At 33.8% G+C, this 8,953-nt stretch overlaps 1 long non-coding RNA gene across 1 annotated transcript in view; it reads right to left on the minus strand.

The window, feature by feature from the left end:
* Window positions 14-8,953, minus strand: part of LOC110267840 — a 15,484-nt gene continuing 6,544 nt past the window's right edge. The window contains exon 3 of the long non-coding RNA XR_002355779.1: window positions 14-670. This is a non-coding gene — a long non-coding RNA (uncharacterized LOC110267840). The remainder of the gene's footprint in view (window positions 671-8,953) is intronic.

The following is an 8,953-nucleotide window of genomic DNA, read 5'->3' on the forward strand; positions in this document are numbered from 1 at the left end:
AGTTGAAAAAAATAACAAAAAAGGGACAAAAGTTATCCCAAAGAAAATGAAAAAAATTGAATAAAGAATGCAAATGTGAATTAAATGAGTAAAGATGCATGAATGTAGGTAAAAAGAAAGTAGTGGGTAGTTAGAATTGTATTGTAGTGATTAGGTTGAAATAGGTTAGGTGGATACTTAAGCTAATCATGGATTTAATGTATTAGTCCACTTGACTATACTCATCTATCCTACCTTAATTCTAATCCTATTACAACCCTTCAAAGACCTTATGATATTTGCATTCATGCATTAAGTACTTGTTGATTGTTAGATAAAGAACAAATCCTAGAGAACATGATTAGAGGAGAATTGAGTGATTATACCCTAAACATTGAGCAATTAGAGTGTAAACACATCCCGTGAGGGGTTCGATTGCTCAATTCTATGTCTCCACCTCTTGTTTGGTGTTTGCTTGCAAGTTGCCTAATTTTGAAATTTGAATTAATTCTTTGGATTTTGATCACATTGCACTATTTCTTTGTTTTGGCCCTAATTCTCTATTTTGTTTGAGTGAAAATTGTTTGCTTGTTTGACCAAATCAATAGGAAATCGTAGTGTAGATAGAAAGTAGCTAGCATTTAGCATAGTTGCATGCATGTAGGCAGTTTCATTCCATAAGTTGCATACCCTTGTATCCTTCTCCTTTGATTGTGATTAGCATGATGACATGCTATTGTTTAAGTGAAGAAAAATTTATGAGTCCATATTTGATGGTAACTTTTAGCTTAAATTGAATGGATTTCATCATTTAAACTCACATTTATTCACCTAAATAGCATGATTCCTCCCTAAATTGTGTCTAAATATAAAAACATACTTTTTTGTGCATTAATTGATTAATTTAATTCTACTTTTATTCCATTCGATATCTTGATATATTTTGTTGAGTGATTCAGGTCAAATAGGCATGAATGGCTTGGGAAAAGTGAAAGAGAAGCATGCAAATGAGAGAACACATGGAAAAACAAAGGAGAAGAGCATTGCATTGTGTGCCTACGCACAACTTTCTGTGCATACACAAAAGATGAGATTCAGCCAGTGTGCGTACGCACACAATCATGTGTGTACGCACACAACCATGTGTATACGCAAAAGTACTAACGCATGACTTCATTAAAAAGTCATGTGGCTCGCGATTTTGGGGGCTTTTTGGCCCAATTCTACAAAGTCTAAAGCTCATATGAAAGGGCTAGAAAGGGGGCAACAAACAAAATTCATTCATACACATTTTTAGATAATTTTAGGAAGCTGTTATTGGTTTCTTAGTATTTTTCTCTCAACTCTCTTAGGGTTTAATTAGGATTTATGTTAGAAGTCTACAATTTTTATTTTTAATCTTAGATTCTAGCTATCATCATTGTAAGTAATACTCAATTTTCTCTTTGATTATACCACTTTTGTCGCATTTTCATTGAGTTACTTTTGTTGATTTTACTCATTGGTTGGTCATAATTTCAAGTATTTTTGTAATATCACTATGTTTGGTTATTATGCCCACCAAGTGTTTGTGAAAATGTCAATTTTAGATATGAAGTAGATTTTCATTCTTTGGCTTGAAAAAATGGATATATAGGATACTAGAGTCATAATGTCCAATATTTAGTGGTAATTTTGGATTGTTAGTTTCCCTTATTTCCACTAATGCTAGCTTTTACTAAGTTAATTAGTAAGTTAACTAGGATTTGTGGATTAAGGACAATTATGCTCACTTGACTTACTCTCGATGTTAAGAGTTGACTAAGTGAGATTAACTCATTGTAATTGCCATAGTTGTGGTTATGACAAAGAAAGAATTCCTTAATTCCCAACCCCAAGCCAAGGTTTCCTTATGCTTTGAACATTTTCACTAGTTTTAAACTTATTCTCTCCTATTTGGCATTAATTGTTCTTTGATTTATTATTGGTTTATTAATTGCAATATTATCACTTAGTTGTTATTATTCTATTACTTGCTTGACAATTTTGATTTCTATTAATTTATTGTTTGAGTTGTTGATTCTTTAATTCCTTTAATTTCCGCTTTATGCTTGGAAATCCCAACTTCACAACCAAGCTTGTGCACTCGCAATTGCTAACTCCTTGGAAAGACGACCTGGGATTTAAAACTTCCAGTTAATTGAATTGAATTGTGACACTTCTTACTCTAAAGTTTGGTTTGGGGTCAATTGTCGATTTAGGAGTATACTCGCAACATAATGTTTTGTTCCTAAGAAATTCCTAACTGACATTTGGACGCCTGGTGAGAGCCAAAAGTGGGTTTGATTTTTCTCAAAATAGAATTGGCGTTGTAAGTATAGTCCAAACCCAACAATTGACCAACATCAATTTTAATTCAAAGATGTCACAATCAATATAAAATAGCCAGGGGTTTTAAGCCCCGGGTCATCTTCCCTAAGAGTTACAATAAAATGCTCTATTATTGGCTTTGGAGGATTTGGGGATTTTGATTTCAAGAGGCAAGAAATTAAAATGGCAAGTAATTAAATGGAAAGCAAGTAAAAGCAATGAAAATGAAAATTAATCGGCAAAAAGGGGCTCTTGGCAAGACTTGAAGAATTAAGTATTCCTATCCTAGTTATGGACCACATACATGGTAATTGTGTAGAATTAATCCCAATTAGTCAATCCTAACATCGAGAATTAGTCAAAAGGGTATAATTGATCTCAATCCACAAGTCCTAGCCAACTCTATTAATGGAAGGCTTAGAGTTAGTGGAAACCAAATCAACTAACAATCCTCACACAATGTAGAATGGACATCCACCACCCAAGTTCACCTAATTACCTAATTTTTCAACCAAGAGTGTGAAAAACTAGGCAAAAATATAACCAAGCATTTTATAAAACACTTGGAAGGCATAAAAGAGAAGCATGGTAAAATAACAAGAGATAATAAAATCTACAACTACCAAATGCAAGAAAATAATAATAACAACTCAGGTAAACAATAAGAACATGAAAATATAAATTGCATTAAATGAAATTGAAATTAATAATTGTGCATCAACAATAACATAACCAAATACAAGAAATAACAAGGAGAAATAGGAGAATCAAAGCAATAGAACAAGGAAAAGTAAAAGGAACTACATCAAAACAAGAAATAAAACCAAATCTAAGAGAAATCTACCCTAATTCTAGAGAGAAGGGAGAGCTTCTCTCTCTAGAATATGACCTAAAGCATGTTTCTAATCTACCCTAATTGCTCTCCACTTGATATGGAATGATGCCTCTTTAATATAGCACTCAATCAGCTTTAGAAATTTCAAAACTGGGCTTTGGAGCCCCAGAAATTGCCGCCAGCGTTTTCCTTTAAGTGAGTCACGTGCGCTGATTCGTCGTACGCACAGATGTGTGCGTACGCACACGTGCTGAATATTCCTCTTGTGCGTACGTACAGAAGGTTGTGCGTACGCACACATGGCGGTGTGCTTCTCCTTTGTTTTCTTCATATTTTCTCCCACTTGCATGTTTCTCTTCCACTCTTATCAAGCTATTCCTACCTCTTACACCTGAAATCACTCATAAAAGCATCAAGTCATCGAATGGAATGAAAGTGGAATAAAATTAGTTAAATAAAGCACAAAATATGATGTTTTCACAATTAAGCTCAATTTAGGGAGAGAACACAAAAGTATGCTATTTAAATGAATAAATGTGGGTTTATATGATGAAATCCACTCAAATCAATCAAAAATTTATCGTCAAATATGAATTCATCAATTCCCCCACACTTAAACAATAGCATGTCCTGATGCTAATCACATTCAAAGGAGAAGGGTAAAAGGGCAAGCAACTTATTTAATGCAACTACTTACATGCGTGCAACTATGCTAAATACTATCTATCTATATCTATACTATGGTTCCCTATGGAGTTTGGCAAAAACAAACGAGAATTCCAATCAATCCAAAATAGATCATTAGGGCTAAGGCAAGAAAATGTAGCAATATGACCAATGTCCAAAGATTTGATTTGAAGTTTTCAAAAATTGATTTTAACAACTTGCAAGAAAACACAAGATAAGAGAAGGAATCATAGAAATGAGCGATCAAACCCCTCACCAGATGTGTATACACTCTAGTTGCTCAGTGTTTAGGGCTTAATCACTCAATTCTCCTTTATTCATATTTTCTAAGATTTGCTAGTCATCTAACAATCAACCAATACTTGATGCATGAATGCAAATATCATGAGGTCTTTGAAGGGTTGTAATGGGGTTAGGGTAAGGGTAGGATTAATATGGTTAAGTGGGCTAATAGATTGGATCTTTGATTAGCTCAAGTATCCCACCTAATCCTATATCAACCTTTGTACACAAAAGAGAACAACCTAACTTCCCATTCACCTCTTTTTCTCATTCACTCATGCATTCTTCTTTCTAAGTCAACCACATATGCATTCTTTTATTTATCATTAGTATTATCATTCTTTTTTTCTTTTTTTTTTCAAAAAGTATATACACCAAAACTTTCTCTTTTTTTTCCTTATATTGTCAAAAAGAGATGCATATGTCTTAAGTAATGAATGCATGAGTGTTTACCCATTTTTCCACATTTTCTTAATGAATACCCAAAGTAAACTAACTACCAATGTGTCCCACAAATCCCTCCATACTTGAGTAATACATACTCCTCAACCCAAGCTAATCAAAGATACAATTCATGGACATTAATGGTCTTTCGCTTAGGATAAATGATGTGCTTACAATTATAACAAAAGGGGATTAAAAGGCTCAAAAGTGGGTTACAAAGGTAGATGTAAAGGTTTGCCATATGGGTTAGTGAGTTTGATTTCAAAGATGGCCTCAATCATACTAAATGCATTCAAAACATCAAATATAGGACATATAGACTAAAGCAAATCTAAGATCATAATCATGAAAGGTGTATAGCACACAAGAACAAAATTTATGGTTAAAAAATGTGCAACTATCCAATTAAAGCTCAAATCTCACTAGGTGTTTTGTTCAAACTCTTTTCTATGTTCCATAAAAATACTTCAAGCAAGTTCAAAAATAAGTTTTCAAATCTAATCAATGGAACGCCCTAAAAGGGATTTCTTGAAAATTCTTTGTTGTTTTACCAAACTTATTTACTCTACCATGCAAATGCAAATGCAAATATTTACTACCATAAAACTACGAGCAAGCTAAGATATATACGAGCAACTAAGCAAAGTACAATGTAATGAAATACTAAATAAATATTCACAAAAACATAGCTATCGAAACAAGAAAATGATGCAAAGTGTTTAGGAAGAGAAAATTTACGCCCCAAAATTGCGAATCCTCCCCCACACTTAAATGTTGCACGGTCCTTCGTGCATGCACATAATCCAGGGGGAAGAACTATAAGGCTCCACCTTCAGCTGGTGGGCATCAGGGCTCTGGATTGCTGTATAAACAAATAAACAACACTTGAGAAATGGTTCATATGAGTATGGTATGATAGAAGACAATGTGTGTATTCTAAGTGTGCACGGTTTAGAACACAACATATTGGTCAGTTAAAAAGGTAACCACACAATCAGAAGAAATAGCATGTTCCTCAATCAAGTAGCCTAGGTTGCAAGTAAAGCATAAGCAAGAGTAAAGGCATAAACCAACCTAGGTAACCACAACTAAAGTGAATTGAATATATAAGATATTGGTTATTAAAATTGTGCAAGTGAAGGCACAAGATGAATGAAAAATGGCACAATCGACAATAACCAATTCAATGATGAAAGGAAAACTACTTACTCATCTTGAAACATAATGAAATAGTCACATAGTAAAGATACATGTTGCAAAAAGTGACAAGCTTGATAAGAATAAAGTCAAGTCCCTCAAACAAATGCAGAGCATTAACAAGAAATATTATAAAAATTTCACCTAATATGCAACAAAATGTAAATGTGCAAATCTAATTAGGTGCTAGTAATTTAAGGCAAAGTATAAATGTATTGATGAAATTCAATCAAGAAGCAACCCAATCAACATCAAGCAAACACTTGCAACTTATTTAATTAATAAGCAAATAAACCAAATCTAATATGATGACTAAAATGAAAATGAAATGCATTGAAAACTAAGTAAAACAAGTAGAAAAACAAGAGAAGAGAGGGGTGGAGGGGGTGGAAGTGCGTTAGGGCTTAATTGGAAGATCAATTAAATTTTTTCTTCCCTTTTTTTTGCCCAAAACAGCACTTGTGCGTACGCACACGTGTGCGTACGCACACTAGGTGAAAAATGGAAGCTGTGCGCTCGCACAAGAGTGTGCGAACGCTTTGAATAGAGAGGGAATCAAGAAGTGTGCGCACGTAAGCTAGTGTGCATGCGCATAGGTCGGTGCACACGCACAGGAAGCGAAATATAGAGATTGCGTGCGTACGCACAAGGGTGTGCGCATGCACGATGCCCTGTTTTTCCAAATTTTTTTCGCAAATTCTAAGGTGCTCAGCCTTTGCTCAACCAAAATTTCAACCCCGAACATACAAACATTCAAAATTTCATGACCCAAATGCAAATTAACCTATCTAACTCAAAGATTAAACTACTCCTAAGTCAACCAATCATAACAAAAAGCAACTAAGTCAAAATATAAACAAAAAGAGAGGAGTTAGAACAACGTTACCATGGTGGGGTGTCTCCCACCTAACACTTTTATTTATTGTGCTTATATTCATCTTGGAGCTTCCAATAATGCTTGAATCTCCAAAATTCTCAATTGATTGCACCAAGCTTTGATGGAGTTTCCAACAAGCCATGAGCTCCCAAAATTAACCTTCTATACAAACAAAATCAAGAAAACAAACAAAAAGCAAGATATTCACATATTGACATATTCACAATAGCCAATAATATAACACCATTGCAACTCCCTGGTAACGGCGCCAAAAATTTGGAAGCAAAAAATGGGTTTGATTTTTCTCAAAATAGAATTGGCGTTGCAAGTATAGTCCAAACCCAACAATTGACCAACATCAAATTTGAATTCAAAGATGTCGCAATCAATACAAAATAGCCAGGAGTTTTAAGTCCTGGGTCGTCTTCCCTAGGAGTTACAATGAAATGCTCTATTATTGGCTATGGAGGATTTGGGGGTTTTGATTGCAAGAGGCAAGAAATTAAAATAGCAAGTAATTAAATGGAAAGCAAGTAAAAGCAATGAAAATGGAAATTAAACGGCAAGAAGGGGCTCTTGGCAAGAATTGGGGAATTAAGGATTCCTATCCTAGTTATGGACCACAAAGATGGCAATTGTGTAGATTAATTCCAATTAGTCAATCGTAACATCGAGAACTAGTCAAAAGGGCATAATTGATCTCAATTCACAAGTCCTAGCCAACTCTATTAATGGAAGGCTTAGAGTTAGTAGAAACCAAATCAACTAACAATCCTCACATAATGTAGAATGGACATCCACCACTCAAGTTCACCTAATTACCCAATTTCCCAACCAAGAGTGTGAAAAACTAGGCAAAAATCTAACCAAGCATTTTATCAAATATTTGGAAGGCATAAAAGAGAAGCATGATAAAATAACAAGAGATAATAAAATCTACAACTACCAAATACAAAAAAATAATAATAACAACTCAATTAAACAATAACAACATGAAAACATAAATTGCATAAAGGAAATTGAAATTAATAATTGTGCATCAACAATAACATAACCAAATACAAGAAATAACAACGAGAAATAGGAGAATCAAAGCAATAGAACAAGGAAAAGTAAATGGAACTATATCAAAACAAGAAATAAAAGCAAATCTAAGAGAAATCTACCCTAATTCTAGAGAAAAGGGAGAGATTCTCTCTCTAGAATATGACATAAAGCATGTTTCTAATCTACCCTAATTGCTCTCCACTTGATATGGAATGATGCCCCTTTGATATAGCACTCAATCAGCTTCAAAAAGTCCAAAACTAGGCTTTGGAGGCTCAGAAATCGCGCCCAGTATTTTCCTTTAAGTGAATCACGTCCGCTAATTTGTCGTACGCACAGATGTGTACGTACGCACACGTGCTGAATTTTCCTCTTGTGCGTACACACAGAAGGTTGTGCGTACGCACACATGGCTGTGTGCTTCTCCTTTGTTTTCTTCATGTTTCCTCTAACTTGCATGCTTCTCTTCTACTCTTATCAAGTCATTCCTACCTCTTACACCTGAAATCACTCATCAAAAGCATCAAGGCATCGAATGGAATGAAAGTGGAATAAAATTAATTAAATTAAGTACAAAATAACATGTTTTCACAATTAAGCTAAATTTAGGGAGAGAACACAAAAGTATGCTATTTGAATGAATAAATGTGGGTTTATATGATGAAATTTACTCAAATCAATCCAAAATTTATCGTCAAATATGGATTCATCACCACCATCAACGTGCTATGTCAAATCGAAACCCTTTTTAATCCACTCTTCGAATCGATACTCTCAAAAATTTGGCCCACATCTCTTCGACTAAGTTATTCTTTGACTAATACTATGCAAAACCCTTTTTTCTTTCTCTAAAACTATGTACTATATCGTACACTTGCACGCTGTCACTAAAGCTTGAATAAGATAACATCACTGTTAACTATTTACTTAGCAACACAAGGTGCATATCATTATAATTTAGTAGACCTAACTCAATTATGAAATATAATTTAAAGGTCGAAAAATATTTTATAATGATAAATATTGTAGAAATCTGTTTTTTTTTATAGGCATAAAACTTGTAATATATTTTATAACTATGTTAGGTGTATATTAAAATTACCATCCAAAATTAGCCACAGTATAAAATACATATTAAGACATAAAATACATATTAAAAATGAGTTAAATTTCACATATATTATATACAAATTATATAGTACTGGTTTTTAGTGTGTACGTCGCACTTCTGAAAATTAGAAATACTTCCTAACCAG

The sequence above is a fragment of the Arachis ipaensis genome, chromosome B10 (genome assembly GCF_000816755.2).
Source record: "Arachis ipaensis cultivar K30076 chromosome B10, Araip1.1, whole genome shotgun sequence".
In the NCBI taxonomy this organism is placed as follows: Eukaryota; Viridiplantae; Streptophyta; class Magnoliopsida; order Fabales; family Fabaceae; genus Arachis; species Arachis ipaensis.